Consider the following 23,461-nt stretch of genomic DNA (forward strand, 5'->3'; position numbering starts at 1 on the left):
CCGTAAATTGAGAATAATTGTGTTCTACTCTGTACATGTGTGTTGGTGATGAATGAGGTGGTCTAGACAGTAATTTCTTACTAGAAGTATTATATAATTAACATGTCAACGATGGATGTATGCCATACTACTAGGTATATTGCCCATAAAGGTAAAGCGTGCCATCGAGTCGGTGCTGACTCCTGGCAACCACAGAGCCCTGTGGTTATCTTTGGTAGAATTCAGGAGTGTACCATTGCCATCTCCTGCACAGTATGAGATGATGCCTTTCAGCATGTTCCTGTATTGCTGCTGCCCAATATAGGTGTTTCCAGTGGGGATTCAAACTGGCAACCTCTGGCTTGCTAGTCAAGTCATTTCCCCACTGTGCCATTAGGTGACTATAGTGTTCATACTACTAGATATATTGAGTCACCTTAAGTGGCACAGTGGGGAAATGCTTGACTAATAAGCAGAAGGTTGCCAGTTTGAATCCCCACTGGTATTGTATCAGGCAGCAACGATATAGGAAGATGCTGAAAAGCATCATCTCATACTGTGCAGGAGGAGGCAATGGTAAACCCCCCTGTATTCTACCAAAGAAAACCACAGGGCTCTGTGGGCGCCAGGAGTCAAAATTGACTTAATGGCGCACTTTACTTTACTAGGTATATTACAAGCTTATAGTGTTATCTCTTATCTCTCACTGTTGTAGGATTGCTAGTTTTTAATAGCCCCGCTGCTGTGCCTGTAATCCTGACATCCTGACATTCTGAAAATTAAACAGATAGAATATTTCCTAATGTGGATAAATGGAGTAGGGAAAGTTTCAGAAGACAGGATGGTGTATGGGATAAATGGGGTCACACTTTATTAACTATCTATAAAGGATATGCAACAAGCTTAGCAACAATTAACTAGAGTGCAGCCTACTCCAACCTGTCGCAGGGGCATTCAGCCTCCTAGCAAGAACTCTCTGTTCCCATCACTACTGGGCAAATCAACTGGGCCCAAAAGAAGCCAGCACTAACCTTTGCCTTGCTTCTTCCATCTACACAGTTTACAGTGCTGAAGAGGCAACCGCCAGATCACGCTCCCATGGAGCCCCACAGCTCTCATTGAGTGATTCAAGCGGCCACCAAAAGACTATCCATTCCTAGCCTGCCCAGGCCCCGAAACCCTGAGGGGCTGTTCCATGGAGCCACCCATCACCTAACAAAGATACCCCCAGTTGAACACTAATGAATACCCTACCTTACCTTGCACGCACTCACCTGCTCATGTGAACAAACTCCTTAACAAATGCCTCCTACACCTAACTTCCCTAAAACAAGCCTCAGTGAAGAGTAGGCAAAACATTCTACACCCTGAGCCAATTTGGGTGAAGACAAACATTCCTACTCGGCCTGGAAGTGACCCGCTATTCTCTCACTGAGTAATCGGGAGGGTGGGTGGAAGCTGGCAGTCTGGTTAAAAGTGTGTGGAGCGGGGAGGGAGCATGCACCACGTATATGAATGCAGCTCTTGCCCTCTCACTTGAGGAAGGTGGATGCATATGTGCATCTTGCCCTCCAGAGGCCTGTGGGCAAACCCCACCTTGCCCAACAGCATTAGGCCCTGGGCAGAACAGCAAAACAATGTTAACCCCTGAAGTCCCCATACTCTCTACAGATCTGATTACTCAAGCTTCCTTCTCGGGCCAAGTGTGAGTCACATTTAAAATGTGTTATTTTAGATAAACTCCTATTATATGTTCACTGGAAAGGAAACCGCATTTTACTGGCTTCTCTGTTTTGGTAACCAACTTTAATGGGATGTCCCCAGATATTCTAATTAATTCATTCTGAGTGGAAATAAATGTCTTCAGACTTCCTTTGTCGGTTCCAATCTCCTTTTCAACTCCCATCTGCTTTCTTCATGGTTTGTGAACTTTTTAAAAAAAATAAGAAGCCATTGATTTGAATTCTTCTCACTGAAGGCAGTTACCATAGTTAGGCTCTTGGGATTCCAGGAAAAGGTTGCCTGAGTCTCTACTGAAGTATAAACAGCTGTGAGAAATGTCCTTTACTTATAAATGCCAAATGGAGGGCATTAATAATCTAGCATTTCATTAGATATCAGGAGGCATTAAATCCAGCCCACTGTGGGAATATCTGGGGCTCTTGCTGTGTAATTAAGGTTTAAACCTGGGCACTTTGGAAGGTTGGTTTAGGCTTACCAAAATCTCAGTCGCTTTAAATTGCATGTGTTAGAAATTCATTGGCATTCCTTGAGAGATCCAACATCTCTATTGACGTCAGACATCCAATAAAGTCATTCACAGGACCACAACTGCTGGGGCTCGGGGCGGGGGGCTGGGCAGGAAGGTAGGAGCTTACCTATCTTCCCCTACATGATCCTCGCTGCTCTTGGCCCTGCTGCACTGCATGCCCACACGGCTAGCGTGCAAGTGCTCTTGGAGCGGCGAGGGGGACAGGGGAAACCTGGCTGCATCCTCCAATATCCCACAATGCACCATACAAGGAGCATGTTGCTTTGCAGGAAGGGAGTAGCTAGGGAGGAGGGGGGTCCGTGTTTGTCCCTCTCCCCAGAGGCTCCTCAGAAGGAGGGAGATAAAGAATAAAATAGGGAGGGGTGGACCTGGAGGGCCCTCAGAAGCTGGGGGCTTTCTTTGAACTCATCTGCTCATTTATAGCTACACCCCTGATTGGGGGAGTTCCGCACAGCCAGGCTTATGGCTGGTCATGGGAATGGCCTTTATGAGTGCCAAGCAAGGATTCTTGCCAATAGACAGGCTCCCCAAACAATGTACATGCGTATTCCAAACAGGTATACTTTGTTGACACTATCCATTCTTGCTGTCACTGCAATATCAGTATTACACGGAGCCCATTCCAATGACACGGGCTGCTTTGGTAGGAGAGGGTTAATCTAAGCAATCTGTTTCATTTGGGGCATCAAGAGGTCTCTCAACCCAGCTGCTCCAGACCTGGTTAGCCCAGATACAAAGTGAGGTAGGAAGAAAACAGACCCTGTCATACCTCACTTCGTGGTTGTCTGGAGCACCATGGCTGCTAAAACAATTGCTGGGAGTGGTGACCATAGATTCTGGTAGAAAGCAGGGCCAGGGAGAGGAGCGCTGTTGCACTTCCATGGACTGCCTCTTTGCTGCTCATGTGGTGCATTGTGGGATATTATTATTATTATTATTATTATTATTATTATTATTATTATTGTAAGGACTTCCTCCTCTCAATCCCACTTTGGGAGTCTGATGCTGCACTGGTCGTGTGGGTGCGTGAGTGATGGAGCCCAGAAGAGGCTTGGGTTGTTTGCGGGAAGGCAGGTAGGATCCTGCCTCCCCTGCCAGCCCTTCTCACTGTTGTGTAAACGACCTTACTAGTGTGCATGGGAAAACTGGGTTTGCTGTGTAAAGTGTTATCGCACTTGCTTGGACTCAGGTCATTTAAACATGTATGAACCTAGTTGCATTTCCTTGACTGGCACACCAACTCAGGTTTTTTGAGGTGGCATGGGGTTCTTTTACTCTGAAGGCAAAGTAATTACTTGAATGCAAAGGAATTAGGGGTGTGCACAAATCAAGATCTGCAATTCGATTTGAGGTTGAATTGAATTGCAGCCCCCTTAACTGGTTCATCAAAAGCAGCTGGCTTAGCCAGCTGACTTGACAAATCACCCCCGATTTGACCTGAATTGTTTTGTGTGATTTGGACACCATTTTGAGGCCCATTTTGCTGGAAAAATGGGCCTCAAAATGGTGCTTCTTTCTGGGGAGAGCTGATCTACCAACTGGGATCAGCAGAGACCAGCTTTCCAAGGTGGGCTGATGCACTAAGTCTGGAGCAGTTGGTTGGTCTACCTGCCAATCCCAATTGTTCCGCCAAGAGAGCTGATCTACCAGTTGGGATTAGCGAGTAGACCAACCCGCCATTCCAGATTTAGCATGTCAGCCTACCTCAGAGACCTAGTCTACCCACTGATCCCACTTGGTAGACCAGCTCACTCCAAAAGAAGTGCCATTTTGAGACCCGCTTTCCCAGGAAAACAGGCCTCAAAATGGCATTGGTAAAGCCTGAAATGATTCGGATCAATTGGGGGTGATTCTATTCTATCCCAAATCTGGCCCTTTGTTTTCAGGGTGATTTGGGGGAGAATCATCTAATCACCCCCAATTCAACTTGAATCTATTTGTGGCTAATCAATGTGCACATCCCAAAAAGGAATGATCTTCTTTAGCTAATTCTGCTAGCTAAGTGAATAAGCAGCTGAATGAACTGAGCTTGACCAAACCAGCAAGCAGGAATCTATATATTTAATTCTCTTGGGACATGTGTGCCCAGGATTTGGCGGCGGAACTCTCGCAACACGCTGCGAAGGTTCCAAAGTGAGGACTGAGGAGGAGAGGGGGAAGAAAGTGCCAGCGGTGGCCGGCCAGCAGGCGGAGGAGGGGGAGAGAAAGGCGGCGGCAGGCCACGGGTGGGGGGAGAGAAAGGTGGAGGTGGGCAGCATGCCGCAGGTGGGGGGAGAGAAAGGCGGCGGTGGGCAGTGAGCAGGGGAGAGAAAAGTGGCGGTGGGCAGTGGGTGGGAGGAGAGAAAGGCGGCGGCAGGCAGCGGGCATGGGGAGAGAAGAGCCACCACGGCAGCAGGTGGACAGGGGAGAGGGAAAACGGCGGCAGCGGGGCCCGTCTTGGCCACCCGCCACAGCTCTGTGTGTGGGGAGGAACGGGAGGGGAGGAGGGCTGGAGAGTGCGGGGACGGAGGGAAGGGGAAGAGAGGAGAGACCAGGGCAGGAGGAAGAGGGAGGGGGAAACAGCAGTCCCAAAAGCGCCGCACAGATGCTCTGTGCAGGGTTGGCTAGTAAAATTTAAATCAGCTCTAGACAGCAAGTTGTCACCTCAGAGGATCCAAGAATAGGCAAATAGAGCCAAAAGTCAAGAAGTTTTCAAAGAAATGTATAAGAGTTATTTTAAAGAGTGTTACTCAAAGATGAGGCTTGAGTATTGGTTGCATTGGCAGGACTGAAGGCTGTTCAGAGCAAAAATGGGGAGTGAGGACTGACCACTGGTGGCCAGAGTGAATGTGAGAAGGCAGTGAAAAGGAGGCAGAAGGAAGAAGAGAAAGCAAAAGTGGTGTATACTCTCCTTAGTCTGCTATTTTGAAAGTGAAGAGGGGGATGGATCTCCCATAATGGTCTGGATTGCCATGCCATAGTAAGGACTTCAGTGCTCAGCCAGAAGCTCAGTCCACAAGATTCAATGCATTAGCCAATGTGCAGTTCTAGCTAGTTCCAGAGGCATGGAGACAACATGCGGCTAGTGCTGCTACCTGAGTTTCAGGGGAGTCTTGAGCAAAATAATCTGCAGTAGTAAACCCACTTCTGAGAGCAGCCTAGTTTAGGGATTCAAGGCTGGAGCCCTAGTGTTTGCCTCCACCCAGGGTTCCAAGAAGGGTGGAAGTTGAGTGCTGGTGAAGGCAGTCAAATGGGAGCCTTCCAGGGCAGAAATTCACCAGCCCTTCCACATCTGAATATATCTGAATATATCTATATATTGGTGTACACAATCCAAGTTACAATATAAAAACAAAAACAAACACTTTTACAGAATAAAAATAATTAAAAACAATTCACAGAGGGAAATAATTAATATAATTTCACAGTATAAACAAAATTAAACAGTTTAAAATTAATTTTAAGTAAACATCTGAGAAGGAGAAGCTCTTATTTTGACAGGGAGTGCATTCCAAAGCACTGGAGCAGCCACAGAGAAGGCCCAGCCCTGAGTCGCCTCTAGACGACAGTGGCAACTGATGGTAACTGGACCTCTCCACAGATGATTTTAATAGGTGCAGAGTTCATGACAAAGAAGGCGGTCTGGACCCAGTACCCTGGACCCAAACCATTCAGGGCTTTATAGGTAATGACCAGCACTTTGTATTGTGCTCAGAAACATATCAGCAGCTAGTGCAATTCTTTCAGAATCAGTGTTTTATGATCCCTTAATGTTGTCCCAGAGATCAATGTGGCAGCTGCATTCTGTGCCAGTTGTAGTTTCTGAACTATGTACAAAGGCAGACCCATGTAGAGTGCATTACAGTAGTCAGGCCTAGAGGTCAACAGCATTTGTACTACCATTTTAAGTTCATTTACCTCCAGAAATGGGTGTAGCTGACGTAGCAGCCGAAGCTGATAAAAAGCACTCATGGCCACTGCCTTAACTGATAAACCAGAGAGAGTTTGGGATCCAGGAGCACTACCCAAGCTACATATCTGATCTTTCAGGGGAAGAGTAACCCCATCAAGATCCGGCAGATCAACACCATCTTTTGGGTCTTGACACACACACTCCCACAATCAGTACCTCCATCTTATTTGGATTCTTCAGTTTGTTATCTCTCATCCATTACTTCCTCCAGACTGGCATTTAGGGAATTATGCAATTTCCTGATAAAGTTGATAGAGAGAAATAGATTTGGAGGTCATCAGCATATTGATAACACCTTGCATCAAATCTCCTGATGATCTCTCCCAGCGGTTTCATGTAGATCTTAAAGAACATTGGAGACAGTATGGAGCCTTGTGGAACTCCATGTAACTCTCACTTTGCAGAGGAACAGTCTGCAAGTTACACCATCTAGAATCTATCCAAGAGGTAGGAACAGAACAGTGTTCTGTAGAACAGTGCCACCTAATCCCATCCCCCTCAGGCGATACCATGGTAAATTGTGTCAAAACCTGCTGAGAGATCCAAAAGGATCAGCAGTCACACTCCATCATCTATCAGGCTGAGCAAGGAAGTCTCAGCTCAATAGCCTGCTGAAACCCAGTTTGAAATTGGTCTAGACAATCAGTTTCCTCCAGGACTGTTTGCAGCTGAGAGGCCACCACCCACTCAAGCACGTTGCCCAACCATGGGAGATTAGAGATGGGCTTATAGTGGCTTAAGTCTGAACGGTCCAATGTAGGTTTTTTCAAGTAATGATAGCCTCCTTAGGCATCCTACCCTCCCTCAGAGAAGCATTTATGATGTTTACCAGACCCTCTCCAACAATCTGATTGTTAGATAAAATAAGTTGGGCAAGAGTCAAAAGAGCAGGTGGTAGGATGAAGATTCCGAACCAGCTTGTCCCCATCCTCAGGAGTCACAAACAGAAAGTGATCCAGTCTGACCACATAAAAGGAATTGCTGGATACCTCCATAACAGACTCTGCCCGAATTGTAGAATTCAGTTTGGCCCTATACAAGAGATTTTGTCTCTGAAAAAAGGAGAGGAGAGCTGGTCTTGTGGTAGCAAGCCTGACTTGTCCCCATAGCTAAGCAGGGTCTGCCCTGGTTGCATATGAATGGGAGACTTGATGTGTGAGCACTGCAAGATATTCCCCTCAGGGGATGAAGCCGCTCTGGGAAGAGCAGAAGGTTTCAAGTTACCTCCCTGGCTTCTCCAAGATAGGGCTGAGAGAGATTCCTACCTGCAACCTTGGAGAAGCCACTGCCATTCTGTGAAAACAATACTGAGCTAGATAGAACAATGGTCTGACTCAGTATATGGCAGTTTCCTATGTTCCTGTGTTCCTATCATTAAAAGCATCACAGAGACTAACCAATGGTTCTAAATTTGGATCCATGTGGGAGGGTGCTTGTATTAGCCCTCTCACAACCCTATCCACTAGATATGAACTTGTGGCTGCAATGTGGGCAGAAAGGAATTGCTTCTTTGCCTTGCATATTGCCAAAACATAGATCTTCAGATGAGCTGTATGTTGTAACCTGTTGGATTCAAGTCGAGTCGTTCTCTATTTGCACTCTAGTCACGTACCTCGCCACTTCAATATTACACACTGGGGTCATTCAGATGACCAAACTGAGGTAGGAGCTTGCGGGGAGGCAGGGGCCTACCTGTCTTCCCCTGCATGACCAGAGCCTGAACATGGCTCTTCTGCTCATGAACCCAGGCAAGCAGCATGGCTGCAAGTAGCACACTGATTGGGAGGTGGGGGGAAAGGAAGCCGGCCCACCAGGAATCCCGCAATGCACCATGTGAGCGGCACAGTGCATTGGGAAATCTCCCTTCTCCTGGGCCACTCCTTCCCACAGCCTCTATGATTATGATGGCTGCCAGCATCCTGGGAGCAACTGCCAGCAGCCTGCCAACCCACATAACCGGCCAGTGAGGTAGGAGGTGTGCTTGTCCTCTTACCTCACTTTTAGCTTGGGTCCAAAAGCAGGGCTACCCAGGGGAGAAGCGGTGGGATTGGGAGCAATTCTCAGCACTGCACACAACCAGCCCTACCTGGGGAAGCCCTGCCCTAGCCCCGTAGGGCTGGTTGTGTGAACAACCTTATACTAGGTGTGGGGCCTTATTAGGTAATAGGTGTAGGGTAGAGTACTTTTATTTCAAGGTAGAAGGAGGCAGAGAAGAAAGAAATAGAGTCTCCAGTTCAAAAAGATTTTCTCTAATGTGGGGGAAATTATATGTATATGTTTGATCAGGGAGCTAGAATGCATGAGTGAGCACTATGTAGCAGGAATTCAATGAGAAAAGAGTGACTCCAGTGTGCCAAATTAATTAGACTCTTCTGATGGTCAGTTCGGGCTTATCCTTCACTCCAAGACCCTCACTTGCTGAGAGGTAATTTAGCATAATCTAAAATGCAGTCTCCTTCTTCCCAGGCTCAAAACAGAATACCCCTGCCTATGTGACAGTTTAACTTACCTAACATGATGTCCAACTCCCCAAAGCACAAGCTGTCATTCAGTTGAAAGCTAAATTCCCAAAATGGAGAAAGACTGCTTTGCAACATACAGATCTGAGTACAAACATGGCCAGACAGGATTAGGTTGCTACTGCCCGGAGAACCCCCAAAGTATACAGGGAAACCGTAGTTTTGGAGGATAAGAAATATGTCCATCCCAACAAAATCCACCGAATTGGGAAAATGGTCTGTATATACATACTGTGGGGATTCTGGGGGATCATGAATGCCAGCTGAGGTGGGCTGCAAGGACAGAGAACATGGTCAATGGTGTGGGCAAAGTAGAAAGTTACTTGTTCCTGGTTGCTGCTCCTCCAAAATACAATGAAGAGGGGAAACATAGATAGATGGTCTGCTTATCTTTCACTCAGCCAACCACAGAAAGCTTAACCAGGTCCCTTCCTAAATAAATGAGCAGTGTAATTTTAGATATATTTTAAGGGCTCATTGCATTTATCTACAGGTAGGGAATTAAGCAGGCAGAAACTCATTGCCTGTGCAGCTGGGGATAAATGCACAAAATGCTGCTTCTGTGGTTTGAGATCTGTGCTGGAACAGGAGTGGGGCATAGCTAGGGGAGAGGGGGCCCGTGTTCATCCCTCTCTCGGGTGGCCTCCCAGAGTGAGGGAGACAATGAAGAAAACAGGGAGGGATGGAGCTGGAGGGCCCTCAGGAGCTGGGGGCCCGTGTTCTTTGAACCCTTTCGTTCAATTATAGCTACGCCCCTGAACAGGACACTTGAAAGAGTCACAGTAAGAATCACAGCAAATATTCCAATTCATTATATAATAGAAGCATAAATAGTATAGATTTGAAAAATGGTTTTGGAAAAAAATGAAAAAGATAACTTTAAATTTAACATGTTGCTCTAGTAAGAACTAATCAGCCTACTTTCCTTTCACTGTCTTCACAACTGGACTACATTTGATTCAAATCGAGGTCCACTAGTTAGATCTCTTGTGCCTCAAATGTTCATGCATCCGCCATCTTGGATTGGGGAGGATGACATCATCACAAACTATGCCATTGAGGTGTCCCTATGTGTCCCTACAGCTGTAGCCAATTTGGTTCAAATCAGTTAAGCAGTTCACAAGTTAGCCCACTTGTGCCTCAAAAGTTTACACGTCTGCCATCTTGGATTAAGGTGGATGACATAATCACAAGCTGCGCTGCTGAAGTGTCCCTATGTGTCACACACTGCAACCATGTTAAATCAATTTGGTTTAAATCAGTCCACAAATTAGCCCATTTGTGCCTCAGATGTTCATGTGGCCATCATCTTGAATTGGAGTAGATGGCATCATCACACACCATGCCATTTGGGCATCCCTATGTATCTCTACAGCTGTATTAAATATGGTTCAAATTGGTTAAGTGGTTCACAAGTTAGCCCACTTGCGCCTCAAATGTTTATGTATCTGCCATCTTGGATCAGGGTGGATGACATCATCAAAAACTACACCATTGAGGTGTCCCTATGTGTCCCTACAACTGTACCCAATTTGGTTCATATTGGTCCAGGTGTTGCGAAGTTGATAGTGGGGGACACACAGATACACACACAGAAAGCGGGGTGATCTCATAAGCCTACTGGAAAGTAGGCTAAAAATGCATGTTTGCTTGCAGTGGGTAAACTGGAATACAGTGACAGAGTAAAACTTACATAACATAGATGTGTTGAGAGATGCAGTAAGAAGGTACAAGGTAAAAACTGCTTTGTGCTAACCTGGCAAAGAGGCATCTTTTAAGGTGGTAATTCTCTTTATTTAGAAGAGGGAGAGTAACTGGCCCTATTCACAGTATCCACAGTACCTCCAGTGACTGTTGCTAGCATCTCTTTTATGTTTCTTTTTAGATTGGGAGCCCTTTGGGACAGGGATCCATCTTATTTATTTATTTATTATTTCTCTATGTAAACCGCCCTGAGCCATTTCTGGAAGGGCGGTATAGAGACTGAATAAATAAAATAAAATAAAATAAAATAATAAAAACCACTACATCAAAGTTAGGGAAATCAAACAACAATGATCATGAATAACAATTAGTCTCTTGTTATTTAAAAAATAAAATATGTTCTACAGTTCTGGATAGGGATGTGCACAAAACCGGTTTTGCCAGTTAGACTCAAATCTGAACTTGATTCAGGCCAACCCTGCTTGGTTTGGTTTAGGGCCCAGTCAAACCAGACCTGGTTTGAGTTCAAACTGAACCAGTTCAAACTCGCTCAGAGCTCTACTGGTAAAGGGGAATCTGGTGAGGATGCACAGAGGTAACTAAAATGGCCTACACACACATGCACAGAGGCCCAAACCTGGCCGAAGACACCAACCAGGTTGCCGCCAGCCGTGCCTACTCTGGGGGAGGCCAGCAAGGGTGTGGGGGAACTACCGCTGTCCCCACTGTCGCAATGGCTACCACCACCGACATTTGTAAGTAGTTACTTATTCCCCTCCTGCCCTCTCTACCCCTAGGCAGGCCCCACTATCCCTTTTCTGGTAACTTGCTTGGTTCTAACCGGGCCAAGTTCAGTTCGAGCTCAGACCAGACAAGGCCAGTCCAGTTTGACTCTGAACCTATCTAGCCGAGCTCGCTCAATGTCAAACCCGTCTTGAACCAAGCCGGCTGTAATGTAATGTAAAACACACATAAAATATAAAATAAGGAGCAAGTAATTAACATGAATTATACTGGGAAATATAGCAAAGTAAAAGAAGACAGCAGAGCAGAAGCATAAGAAAGAAAGGAAAACATTAACTCCCACTACATGAATGAATCTTCTCCTGCAATATTATTTTATAACGTATTTTATAGTCTATGCAATGCATTTATAATCTATGGAGGAGTGCAAGAACAGTGGCTCCATTCAGATGAACATTTTGCATGCACAACTGCATCCACAACTGAGGGGAGATTTTTGAAGATGTCCCTTTCCCTCTGCAGCCTACTGTAATTTCCAAAAAACTGTCCCTAAGAACTGCGGAACCCTCAGAGACATATTCTTGGAAGGCACAGAGGGCTTCAAAAGCAAGAGGGGATCAGAGAAAATTATCTCTCCTGTACCTGTATGCCCTGTGCAACGCTGCCTGTATGCCCTGTGCAACGCTGTTGCGCAGTGGCGAAATGGCTTGAATAGCAAGCCAGAGGTTGCCAGTTTGAATCCCCACTAGTATGTTTCCCAGACTATGGGAAACACTTATATCAGGCAACAGTGATATAGGATAATGCATCATCTCATACTGCACAGGAGGAGGCAATGGTGAACCCCTCCTGTATTCTACCAAAGACAACCACAGGGCTCTATGGTCTCCAGGAGTCAACACCGACTCGACAGCACACTTTATCTTTATGCTCTGTGCAAAACATTTTTTGGTATGTAAAACATTAGTCTGGATGTCAGCTAGTATTTGGGGTAAAAATTAAAATATACAGAAATGCAAATAAGGCATTGTTATTTTAAATAAATAAATAAATCTAGAAGAACTGGGTACAATGCAGACTTTGTTCCTGGAAGAAACATAGAAATAAAAGTGAACACAGACTAGACAGTCAAACTAAATTACTCCTGAGTACTCCTATTTAAATTAAGTAGTTCTTCAGAGTAATGCTATTGAGTAATTCAGTCTGGATGTCAGCCACAGGTGTTTGTTTACACTTTACCTGGTAAATAAGTTATGCTGTATATTAATGAAGAAATGCACAATATTAAATTTGATGTTATTTTAAATTCAGATCTGTAAAATTATGTGATGAAACTGAGGAACTAAAATGAAAACCATATTTGAATTTTGAAAGAGTATAAACAAATTGAAATTATGTTCAGAAAAAGTAAGAAAAAATTCCAAAATTTAAATTTGTTTTCAGTAATGTTTTAAAGAAAAGTTTCTTTCCCCCCTAGTTAAAATAAGGTTTCAAAAAAATAAAAATGTTGCTTTGGTGGTATTATACACCAATTAGAATAAAGTGTATGTACTACACAGCATCAAGTGTCTGTTGGAGATGCCAGTCACATCAAGCAGGATTTCTTCATATATGGTGGGACTGCAAGGCAGTCAAAAAATTTTGGCTAAGTGTAATACAAAGTACACACTTTGAAATCACAGGAGATTGTTTGGACTGTAAACTCCAATGTTTACATTTAATGGATTTGAGAAGCTCAGTAAAAAAGTAAATATAAGGACAGTGGGTAACTGTTTGGTAGCAGCAAAGCTACTGATAATATTGGAAATCAAGTAGATTGCCAAGCATTGAGGAGTGGCATAAGATAAAATAAAATAAAAATTGGGGGAAGTTAAAGCTATGACTATATTTGAAAGTGAGTGGAATAAGTTTAGAAAGTTTTGTAATAATAAGTCAAGAAAATTTGAATGAAATACAATACTGTCAATAGCATAAGAAATAATTACATGGTTACCTTAAAGATGGTCACTTCACCTATCCAAGAGAAAATGAAAAACAAGTAGGCTACACAGTGCTACCCCATACGTCATCTCTCTTTTCTCCTTTTCTAAATGGAAGCTTGGTTGGTATATTCTTTTTAAATTTCCCATTGTATGTGTATACAGTGTGAAGCATTGGCAGCAATATGGTTGTGTAGTGTTAATAATTCTATGATTATTTCAATGTATGTTTTGTCTTAATTTTTTTAAAGAAAGTATTATTGAAATAGAAAAACATAGAAAAAGAAAAAAGAAAAGAGGAAAACATTAATAAGAAACAGCGTTATCTACAGAAACATGTCCATACATTATTCAGATATATATAATATAGAATAAAGGAAGTAATAAATAAATGAAAAGGCTGGGAAATAAAACATAAAAATTACAAAGATTATTTTTCTAAAGCCAAGAGCAACATCTTACTTCCAATAGTTTAAGGAAAGCTTCATCTGGAAGCTCACCTGGAAGTAGTCCTCTTCCATTCTTCTGCTCCAAGAACGCAACAGCCCCATTTCTATTCAAACTGTTTCAACATTTCAAATGCCTTTTTGGAGGCCTGTTTTTCCCTTGCTGATTGGTTTTCTGGCACTGGCTTCTGATTGGTTCGCAATCTCCTTGCTTCTTGGTTGGCTTGTTATCATAGAAACCAAGTGTTGAGTGGGCAACTGTGTTCCCATTGGCACATTTACTGTGTGCTTCTGCAGTATTTTTCAAGCCAGGGTTGCAAAATGCATTGTAAATTGCAATGCAAAACTTCTGTGTGTACTCTCTGAGTGCAGCTTGTTCCGGCCATGGGGAACAATGGGGAAACTAAAAATGCTGCATTGTTCCCCATGAGTAGCTTCTAGGGAATCTACCAAAGTAGATTGGGAGGTAGGACATGATAGGTGCTACTTACCACCCAACCCACAAAACAAATGGGTGAGTGATTTTTAACAAATCGCCTGCTTGTCCATTTCTTTTGTGGGTTGGGTGGTAGGTATCACCATCATGCCCTACCACCAAACCCAATTTGGTGTCCCTAGGAGGTACTCATGGGGAACAATGGGGTGTTCCATGTTTCCCCAATGTTCCCTATGGCTGAAACTAGGGGTGTGCATGGAACCGTCTGTAGCCCCTTCGAGGGGCTTGCTGTAGTTGGGGTGGGTCTGCAAGGGTTCCCTCTCCCCCCACTGGCCTTCCTCATCACCGCTGTGGCTAGGTAAATGTAGTCTTTTTGGCCCTTTTGGGCCTCCATAAAGGTGAGCGGCGGCCATTTTGGCCGCTGCCATGCATGCGCAAATGGCCTCTATGGCCTCACAGAGGGCATCTGCACATGCACAGCGGCGGCCAAAATGGCCACTGCTCGCCTTTACAGAGGCCCGAAAGGGCCAAAAACACTACATTTACCCAGCCGCAGCAGTGATGAGGGAGGCCGGCGGGGGGAGAGGGAACCCTCATGAACATACACACACCCCATGGCTACATCAAGCCCCCCAAAGGGGCTACAGGTAGTTATTTTTCATTTAATTTTTTTTAAAAAAAAATTCGCAGACCTGTCGGACCAGACTGGCAGTTCGGTTCCAGTCCAGATGGAACTGGGGGCAGGGGTGTGATGGTTCGGTTCAATCACGAACCCACAAACCCCCGGACCGAACCGTCAGACCGTGGACTGCTGTACCAGTTCTGCACATCCCTAGCTGAAACATTTGAAACATTTTGAAGTTTGTTCCATCTAAACAACTGGGTTGACCTCTGGTTTGATGAAACATTTTAGCCATCTGCATTTTGTTTCGAACTCAAAATAAATGCAAAATCCGTTCTTTGTACAGCATTGTTGGTGTGATCCCAGAATAGCACAAAGCAATACTGGTTTACCTAAAATGACTATTTTAAAATGTGTATTTTGCAGCCATCGGATGAGGAGCTTGTTTATGCCAGAGAAAGATTTTCAGGGCTAATGGTGTTCTTCTAAGTGACCTTTAGAATACATCCAAGTGGCTAGAAAGTAAGAATTCGGGGTAGGCTCATGCTTGTGAATTTGAAGTGTAACATTAGAAATGACCTGGGATTAATCAAGGAACAAAGTGTGTTTTTTCACACTGTGGCTCATTTACTTGCACTCACAAAACATATTCAGAAAAATGATCTGCTGACCCTCTCTTCCTCATTACAATGATGAGTGGAACTGGTTCGCATCACTGAACATCTCCTGGAGGATACATCACCAAGAGTAAAAGATGTACTGAATCAAGCTAAAATATGGTATTAAAGAGAATCTGCACAACAATGGGCCAGGGGACAGTGGCTGACATCCTGACTAATGCTGTTACACATGCAGGAAAGGAAGTATGCCTGCATCTGCTGCATTCCAGACTAAAATGGTGTGAGCATTCATGTGGGGCACGGCAATTTTTGACAACCTCCTCTTCCCAAGGAAGTGTTCTGTCCACCCAAAAATATGTCCCTGAGGACTGTGTGGCCCTCAGGAACATATTTTCAGGTAGGACAGACTGCTTCAGAGGGAGATCAGCAAAAATCACACACACACACACACACACATTCCTGCACTGCTTTAATCTGGAATACAGCAGCTGTACACATGCATCCTTGATATATGTGTACTGTGTTAATCAGGATGTCAGTATCTCCTACTGTTTTTTTTCAAAATTGGATCCAAACAATGCCAACCTGTCAGGTTACATATTTGCAGGACAACCCCCCCCCCGCCCCCAGTGTACCTGAAGGCAGAGGAGCTCTTACCCCTGGACTTTGGGGCCAAAGTACAGGGCCTCCACACACCCTGGGCCCCCCCATATCCTCTTTAGTCTATTTTGGGTGGTGTGGTCACCACACTGCACCACTGGTCTGCACTGCGCCAGGTGGCCGAGTGTGATTGTGACCTGTGCCGGGTGCTTTAGAGACAGAGGGGGAGTGGGGGAAGAAATATGTGGGATGGGAATATGTTAAGTTGTGTGTTGAAACGTTTCTGCTAATGCATATTTGCATCACTATACCCTGTTTTATATTCTTACTTTCTTGTGAGTTCAGTGGCTCTCTATAAGACTATGAGAGGGGGAGATCCTTACATTATAGCCAAGTACATTGCTGTATAGCCAGCACAGCAAAGGGGTACCTGTGTTGATTCACAGGAAAACTGTAAAGTTATAGGCAGGAAAAAATAAAGGCAGCTCCCCACTTGAAACCATTCAGGACAGACCAGGGAGGGAGAACAGTTTATTTTCACAGCAGGCTGTGTGTGTTTATGGGGAATCAAGAGGATGCCACTATTCTAAACTCATTTGGGAATAAACCCTGCAGTGGCATGGGCATGAAAAGGATACTATACACTTGTGTGATGCCAAGACATGTAGGATACTTTCAAGCTTTCATTCTGTCACTGTAAATTGCAGTGTGTATAATGCATGGCTCATGTTTCCTGGCCTTGTGGAACATGATCTATATCACATGATATATCTCTTTTCTCTTCTCAGATTGCACTCCAGTCTATCTAGAGTGCAGTTGAGTCATGTATCTTCATGAAAAAGTGTGAAAACCGTACTACATATACACCCATATGACATTAGGACTGTTCTCGTGACCAAAAAAGATGGATAGGAGACAACAAATCCAGCATTTTTTGTCATCAGGACCCACTCCCTCGCACCCACTCTGATTGGATCTGGGTAACCTGACTTTGTTATCCAGGTCCAAACTGATGTAGGAGAAAAACAGCTCATCTTCTAGCCTTGCATTTGGTAATCTGCATGTGTGATTGGCACTAACTGCAGCTCCAGCTGCCAGCCATCTTTATCAGAGAGTCCTGTAACTTCCAAGGTCAGGTAGAATAGAGCTGCTGCAGTACTGAGGCCCACCTCTCTGCTGCTCCTGCAGTGCACTGTGGGATGCTGGAGGACCCAGCCCAGGTTTTCCCTCATCCCAGAGTGCACAGCAACTCGAATGTGTAAGGGGGTTTAGGTCATCTGGGAAGCATGGATTATGAGCATGCCTCCCCTACACCCCACTCCCACATGGTCATGTGAAATTATCTTCCTACATTAACCACCAATCAGATAAATTGTCCACAACGCATAATGCTCTTCACACATTCAAGTTGCTAACCCAAAAATGAGCTTATGAAACTGTAGAGTCAAACTATTGGTCCTTCAAGATCAGGACAGAGTATCTGAACGGCAGAGGGTACTGTCATCACAGTGGAGTATACTGACGATCACCAGAACTGAGCTTCTCAGGCTTGGAGGCCGAAGAACAGGGCTGATTTGAGGTGATGAGAGAGGATGTTCTAAACTGTCTTGAAAAATTAAAAATTAACAAATCACCAGGACCAGATGGCATCCACCCAAGAGTTCTGAAGGAACTCAAATGTGAAATCACTGAAATCGCTGAACACTTAGCAAAAAGACACCTTTTAAAGTGGTGATTCTTTTAAATCTATCAGGGGGAGAGCAACTGACCCTATCCAACACAGCATCCCTCCAGTGGCTGCTGCTGGTATATGCCTTTTGTTTTTGTTTTTTAATTGTGAGCCCTTTGGGCACAGGGAGCCATCTTAATGTATTATTTATTTTTCTGTGTAAACTGCTTTGAGAACATTGGTTGAAGAGCAGTATATAAATTGTAGTTGTAGTTGTAGTAGTACCAACTTGTCCCTACAATCAGGCTCTGTACCAGAGGACTGGAAAGTAGCTAATGTAACTCCACTCACCAAAAAGGGATCAAGGGGGGATGTGGGAAATCACAGGCCAGTTAGCTTAACTTCTGTGCCTGGTAAGCTGATGGAAAGCATACTTAAGGACAAAACTGTTAAACATATAGAAGAGCAAGCCTTGCTGAAGGAGAACCAGCATAGCTTCTGTGAGGGTAAGCCTTGCCTCACTAACCTTTTAGGGTTCTTTGAGAATGTCATCAAGCATGTGGATATAGGTGATCTGGTTGACATAGAAGCTCTTCTCACAATTAGTGAGAAGAGCCTCTAGGGGGTTAGCGGGGAGAGCAGGCTTAGCCCGCTCTTCCCACACATGAGCAACAGTCTGCTCTGAGCCAGCTGGGGCTGAGGAGTATGGGGATCGCGGAACCCCCGGAAGCTCCAGCATGCCCTGCGCAAGCACGCAGGGCATGCTGGAGAGACCCCTGAGCCGGGAGGCTGCTTTTGAGCCTCCCGGTCAGTGGTCTACTCGTGAGGAGCTGTGCCACAGCAACACACAAGTTAAAAAACAAGGTTCAAGGGCAGGGGCTCTGTAGCGGGTTACCTGCTTAGGAACCACTGGGCTCGGCTGCAAGCCCAGTGGCTCACACGATGTGAGAAAATCGGGCTAGCCTCCGCTAGCCCGATTTTCTCCCATCGTGTGAATAGTCTCATAGTATCCTTGGACTACCGAAAAGCTTTTGACAAAGTTTCCCACCAAAGGCTCTTGAGTAAACTTAGCAGTTGTGGGATAAGGGGACAGGTACATGTGTGGATTGGTAACTTGTTGAAGGACAAGGAACAGAAGATAGGAATAAATTGACAGTTTTCACAATGAAGTTAATAAGGAGTGGGTTCCAAGGATCTGTATGGGGAGCAGTGCTCTTTAACTTGTTCATAAATGATCCAAATTTCCAGATGATACTAAATTATTTAGGGTAGTGAAATCCACTACAGATTATGAGGAGCTTCAAAAGAATCTCTTCAAACTGGGTGAAAAGGAGACAAAATGGCAAGTACAGTACCAATGTAAAGTGATGCCTATTGGGGCAAAAAAACCCCGCTTCACATATACACTGATGGGGTCTGAGCTGTCAGTAACTGCCCAGGAGAGAGATCTTGGGGTTGTGGTAGACAGCTCATTGAAAATGTCAACTCAGTGTGCAGCAGCTGTGTACAAGGCAAATTCCATGCTATTAGGAAGGGGACTGAAAATAAGAATGCTAATATTATAATGCCCTTATACAAATCTGTGGAGCCTTAGCAAGGAAGAGCTGCTCCTTGCTGTGCTGCAAATGCAGCGCCAGCCTTAGCTTAGGTCCTGAAGGGGTCGCACAGCCCCTTCGGGAGTTGAACTCCAACTCCCAAACGGAGCCTCAAGGCCAGACCCCACTCCACCCCATGTCTGATATCAGGTGCGGGGGGGCGGGGTCAGCAGGGCCGCTGCTGCAGCTGTACACGGGCTGCCGGAGGTCCGGCTCCGCACCTGGTCCTGAAGCACCTTCCTTATGAAGGTAAGGCTTATAATCTCATGCTTTTTAGTGTGGAAAAGAGGCAACTACAGGGAGACATGATAAAGGTGTATAAAATTATTGCATGGAGAGAAAAAGTGGAAGGAGAGAAATTTTTCTCCCTCTCTCACAGCACTAGAACAGGGGTCATCCCCTGAAACTGAAGGCCGGGAATTTTAGGATAAACAAATGGAAGTACTTTTTCACATAGCATATAAGTAATCTATGGAATTCTCTGCCACAGGATGTGGTGATGGCCACCAGCTTGGAAGGCTTCAAAATGGGCTTAGACAAATTCATGGAAGACAGATCTATTAATGGCTACTAGTCTGGTGGCTACAGGCGACCTCCAGCAAGATGCCGGTGAATACCAGTTGCAGGGAAGCAACAGCAAGAGAGAGGGCATGCCCTCACGTCTTTCCTGTGGGCTTCTCAGAGGCATCTGGTGGGGCACTATGTGAAACATGATGCGGGACTGGATGGGTCTTGGGCCTGATCCAGAAGGGCTGTTCTTATGTTCTTAGTGTCTATAGCAGCAGCTCTCTAGGATTTTAGACAGGTGTCCTTCCCAACCTTCCTTGGGGATGCCAGGGATTGAAACTGGGACCTTTTGCATGTAAAGAATGTACTTTACCACTAAGTTCTGTCCTGCATTTCTTCGCCATATTATTACACGTAAAGGAAACTTACACAGAGTTTTGCATATTCTAATTGAATCAAAGCAGTTGGTTTCAGTGGGGTCATGAGGAACATCATTAGCAGTGCTACTGTCCTTAATTTTGAAGCTGGTGGGTGGGTGGGTCAGGCAAGGGTTGCTGTAAGGACACACTGTCAGATCAGATGATGATATGAAGTTGATTCATTGGGGCAACCAGCAGGCTCAGCAGAGCCTTTGTCCTGCAAACATTAAATTGGCAGTTGTGCTTGAAACTTGAATTGAAATAAAGGGAAATTATTGTGAATGAGTGGGATACAGAGGCAATTCCAGGTGATCCTAAATCATTTCCCCCCAGGCACAATTATTCATTGGATCAGGCTGTAACTGTAAGCATTTTAAAAGGCCAATAGGGGTGAAATTCCCTAAAGCTCTAGCTCTCACAGAGGGATAGGTTGGAAAGCCAAACAAGTTATTAGCAAAATTGCTTTTAGGATCTGGTTGTCCACTGTAAAAGCCCTCCTGATGAATTGTGGCACTTGGCAGTCAGTGGCTGACATGCTGCACAGTGAGCCACCTATCCAAGAGGGATGCATGCTCACTGCTTCTGAGCCAGCCAAGAGCCTGCAGCTTCTATAGGTGGAGGCTGCTGCATGTGGGATCACATTGCAAATGATGAGGGGAAATGATGCAGCAGTTTTGACCTACAGCTTTGGAGGTGTGGAGCAGCCTCTGCCTTCAGATGCTGTGTGGATGGGCTCTTGGCGGATATGGAAGCAGTGTGTGTGCATCCCTCTTGGACAGGCAGCTATGCCAGCATAGCATAGTGATTAGAGTGTTGGACTAGGACCAGGAAGACCAGAGTTTGAATCCCCATTCAACCATTAAACTCACTGGGTGACTCTGGGCCAGTCATGTATCTCTCTGCCTAACCTACCTCACAGGGTTGTTGTGAGGATACAAATAAGCATGTACACTGCTCTGAGCTCCTCGGAGGAAGAGCGGGATATAAATATAAAAAATAAAATAAAATAAAATAAGCAAGCAAGCCATTGACTTAGTCATTCATAGTTAAGTATATTTCAGTTCACATTCACATCACCTGAAGTAGCTGTTTGGCCCTAATTAAGGTCCAAACTGCAAGTCATGTTAAGCCTGTCATTAGCAACAATGGACTGGACTTGCTTTCAAAAATAGCAGTCACAGGGGCCTGATCCAGTTTGCAACTGTGGCAGGAGGAGGGGGTCTCTAACACTTTGCTTCCACCACTGTCCTGGTCTAGATTGGTCCCCCATGGTTCTATGTGTCAAGGACTGGTGCCAATAAACTTATGTGCTCTGACAAGTTGTTCATGCATGGTATCAAGAAATCAAGGAAAAGGAAATAGTAGGCGAGGTCCTTCTCATAACCAGCCTTATCCAGGCAGGATGGCACTAGCCTGGGTAGGGCTGGTCATGAGAACCACCAGGATTGCTCCTCTGCCGAGTAGCCCAGGTTTTGTACCCAGGCTAAAAGTGAAGTAATGCACACCCTCCTACCTCACTGCCCGGTCATGTGAAAGCTCAGGCTGCCAGTAGCCCAAGCTTCCATAGTGCCGGGCAGAAGGAGTGGGGAAGATCCCAATGCACCGCGCCCCTTGGAGGATGCAGCTGGGTTTCCCCTGTCCTCCTCACTGTGCCATCATGTGGGTGTGTAGCATGGCAGAGCTGGGAGCGGTGAGGATCATGTGAAGGGGAGGCAGGTTGGCTCCTGCCTCCCCCCACGGCCTTCTCCAGCCCCAGCAGCTCAGGTCATGCGAATGACTTTTGTGTGTTGTACAAAGACTAGTGGAGGAAAGTCACCTGATTTCAGGCAACAGGTCTCAGTTTGTGGTTGCAAGTGAAATAAACCTTGTGTAGTCCAGGAAACTAGCAGTTATCAACGGTGAAGCAGGTCACAAAGTGTGAGGTTTCTAAGTTCCTGTCCTCGGAGTCATGGGTTTATGACTCCTTCAGTTTTATAGGAGGTGTTTCTAAAGAACATGGCAGGAACTCCATATGAAAATTTTGCCATGTAAACAGTACATTATTTCAAAGATAAGGCCTTTTCTCGGACATATCTGTTTTTGACAGAGGTGATTTGCATGTGTGGACACTTTCAGTCAAACACCTTCTCAGATGAAAAACAAGGTGGTACAGTCCACACTTGAGAACCTTTGCATCACATTGTGCACATTGAATTGGAATTTAGCAAAAGAATTGTAGAGCTCAGGTCCAGGGAAAGAAAATGTCCTGAGAAAAGTGGGCTACTACGAAAAATAAAAGTCTACAGTAAAATGGCCAAGATATTTAAGGAGTGAGCTAGCTATTATAGACAGCCGTTGATTTTCATGCCTTTTTATATGCTGTATTAGCAGAGTAACAAACCTTGTAACAATTTAATGAACCTTATTTCAGCTTCAACAGCCTTCTTTCAGTACTGGCTGATAGTCAAGAAATGGATAGAGATTTTTACAGTGAGATGGCAGAGAGCACCCCGAAAGCAAAAGCAAAATCCCATAAGCAAAAAAGAGACTGTTTCTAAAGCTCTTTCTTGAATTGTCCAGTACAAAAACCAGTGCATTCATGTGCATTATACTGCATGAAAATATTGACCATCACACTTTATTGTTTATAAAAAGGAAAGGACAACAAGGAAAATGCAAATATTGCTTTGCTGGATCCAACCAAGGCCAATCTAGACCAGCATTTTGTCTGAGACAATGGCCAGTTGGATACTTCTGGGAAGCTGATGAGCAGGGCATGAAGTCATGGCCATCTCCTGTTCAAAATCATAAGTTCTCATCCATGATCCATACAAAGCACATGCAGCCATCTCTGTCAGTTTGCTTGCAAGACAAATGAGGATCTCTAATTTTCTTCAAAGCTTCCAACTTACCTTAGCTGCAGCTGTCTATTTGATATAAAGGTCTCTGTCCTAATGTAACCAATCAGTCAGGCACTGTGCACACGTCAACAATTAATCACTCTCAGACTAGGCCTTGCTCCTTCTGTACAAAAAAAAGGGAGCTGAGGAGACTGAGCAGGATGATGTCATGATAGGAGGCAAAAGCAGGCTTAAGTGCAGTTCCATTTCCTGAGCCTGCTAAAAGTTAAGGCAATATTTACAAATTACACGTCTGTGTAAAAGCAACACAGAGAGGCTAATGGCCTTGGATTTAGCCCTTGATTAAATTGCTGGGCTGGCCATCTGATCCCTTTCTACAATCCACGACCTTTTGCGTTACTTTTATTTGTGGCAAAATGAATTTATATGCCATGTAATTATAGAAAGAACATAGTTTTGACCTCGGATCCATCCTCCCTATCTTAATGTGCATAATTGTTTTGCCCGCTGTATATTACTGTCACCATTTCCAGTCAGGTGCAGCAGAGAGCACCCAAA

At 44.9% G+C, this 23,461-nt stretch overlaps 1 long non-coding RNA gene across 1 annotated transcript in view; it reads right to left on the reverse strand.

Annotated features, from left to right (window-relative positions):
- Window positions 1-1,679: 1,679 nt before the first annotated feature.
- LOC128322257 (uncharacterized) overlaps window positions 1,680-23,461 on the reverse strand; it is a 38,922-nt gene continuing 17,140 nt past the window's right edge. The window contains exon 3 of the long non-coding RNA XR_008305631.1: window positions 1,680-1,908. This is a non-coding gene — a long non-coding RNA (uncharacterized LOC128322257). The remainder of the gene's footprint in view (window positions 1,909-23,461) is intronic.

The sequence above is a fragment of the Hemicordylus capensis genome, chromosome 4 (assembly GCF_027244095.1).
Source record: "Hemicordylus capensis ecotype Gifberg chromosome 4, rHemCap1.1.pri, whole genome shotgun sequence".
Classification (NCBI taxonomy): domain Eukaryota; kingdom Metazoa; phylum Chordata; class Lepidosauria; order Squamata; family Cordylidae; genus Hemicordylus; species Hemicordylus capensis.